Genomic DNA, 2,136 nt, shown 5'->3' on the forward strand with positions numbered 1-2,136 from the left:
TTTTTTAAGACAGAGTCTCACTTTGTTGCCCTTATTAGAGTGCTGTGAAGTCACAGCTCACAGCAACCTCTGGGCTTAGGTGATTCTCTTGCGTTAGCCTCCCGAGTAGCTGGGACTACAGGTGCCCGCCACGACACCCGGCTATTTTTTTGTTGCAGTTTAGCCAGGGCTGGGTTTGAACCCACCACCCTGGGTATATGGAGCCGGTGCCCGACTCATTGAGCCACAGCGCCGCCCTAAGCCCAAGACTTTGAGGTTGCTATGAGCTGTGACGCCACAGTATTCTACACAGAGTGACACAGTGAAACTGTCTCAAAAAACTAAATAAATGAATAAAAATAAATTAGCTGATGGCTGACCTGTAGTCTTAGCTACTCCTAGGCTGAGATGGGAGAATCACTTTAGCCTGTTAAGTTTGAGGTTCCAGTGAGCTATGATCAGGCCACTGCCTTCCAGCCTGGGCAACAGAGCAAAACCTTGTCTCCAAAAACAGTTTAGAGAGACAGCGTATGTGGCTGCTAGAAAACTTAAAATTACCATTTGGTTCAAATATTTCTGCTGGGTAGCAGTGGTCCAGAATGAATAGTAATGGGTAACATCTACTAAGCACTTTCTGGCAATGGCTCTTTTAAGCATCACAACAATTGCACATGGTTGTATTTAAATTGTGTAAGTGTTTTAGCCTTTGAAAATAAAACTGTAAAATAAAAAAAAAAAGAAGTTTAGTAACTTACATAATCAGCAAGCCAGTATTTAGTGACTTGGTTAGCCTGATGCTGGAGCCACATTCTCAACCTGTTGCTAATTACCAGAAAGAGGTAATTAAACCAAGGTCTTGCTTTAAAGTCCTGGGTTTGAGGTCCAATCTGCTACTTTCAAGCTATATAACTTTGGGAGCGTTAAGCTTCAGTTGCCTCATTTATAAAAATGAGATAATAAGTGGGGTACAGTGGTAATGCTGGTAATCCCACTTTGGGAGGCAGTCACAAGAGGCTCATTTGAGCCCAGGAGGTTGAGACCAGCCTGGGCAACACAGTCAGAACCCATCTCTACAAAAACCTTTTAAAAATTATCCAGGCATGGTAGTGCATGTCTATAGTCCTAGCTACTCAGGAGGCTGAGGTAGGAACATCACTTGCACCCAGGAGTTTGAAGCCACATTGTGCTATGATGGTGTGACAGTGCTAGCCTGGGACACAGAACTCTCATGGCTTTAAAAAAAAAGGGGGGGGGGAGTGGGGCGGCGCCTGTAGCTCAAAGTAGGGCGCTAGACCCATATGCCGGAGGTGGTGGGTTCAAAGCCAGCCCTGGCCAAAAACTGGAAAAATAAATAAATAAATAAAAGAAAATGTGTGTCTTTAAAAAAAAAAAAGTGGGGAGCAAGATAATAGTCTCACCAACATCTCTTGTAGAGTAACTGACAAGATAATAGAGAGTAGCTAGCATACAAAGATAGTTAAAATAGACTATAGTGTCACAGCTCACAGCAACCTCAAACTCTTAGGCTTAGTGATTCTTGCCTCAGCCTTGAGATTAGCCGGGACTACAGGTGCCTGCCACAATGCCCAGCTAGTTTTTAAAGATGAGGTCTCACTCTGGCTCAGACTGGTCTCGAACCTGTTAGCTCAGGCAATCCACCACCACCCCCTCAGCCACCCAGAGTGATAGAATTAAAGGCATGAGCCACCACACCTGGCCCAGGTAAGCCTTTATTAAAAAGACAAATTCAGGGCCAGCACCTGTGGCTTAGTGGGTAGAGCGCTGGCCCCATATACCAAGGGTGGCAGGTTTGAACACGGCCTCAGCCAAATTGCAACAAAAAAATAGCTGGGCATTCTGGCAGGCGCCTGTAGTCCCAGCTACTCAGGAGGCTGAGGCAAGAGAATCACCTAAGCCCAGGAGTTGGAGGTTGTTGTGAGCTGTGATGCCACATCACTCTACTGAGGGTGATAAAGTGAGACTCTGTCTCTGAAAATAAAATAAAAAGACAAATTCAACTGCCTTGCCTCTACTTACTTGGAATATGAACATAGCACATAGAGGTAAAACAGTCATATTAAGGCAATGAAGACAAAAGCTGATGGTGAGGAGTAGGAACATAGGAAGATGCTAGGTTCTTAACATCCTTGAGCAGCT

Source organism: Otolemur garnettii, unplaced genomic scaffold (assembly GCF_000181295.1).
Source record: "Otolemur garnettii isolate 467f Iridium unplaced genomic scaffold, OtoGar3 scaffold00179, whole genome shotgun sequence".
NCBI classification, from domain to species: domain Eukaryota; kingdom Metazoa; phylum Chordata; class Mammalia; order Primates; family Galagidae; genus Otolemur; species Otolemur garnettii.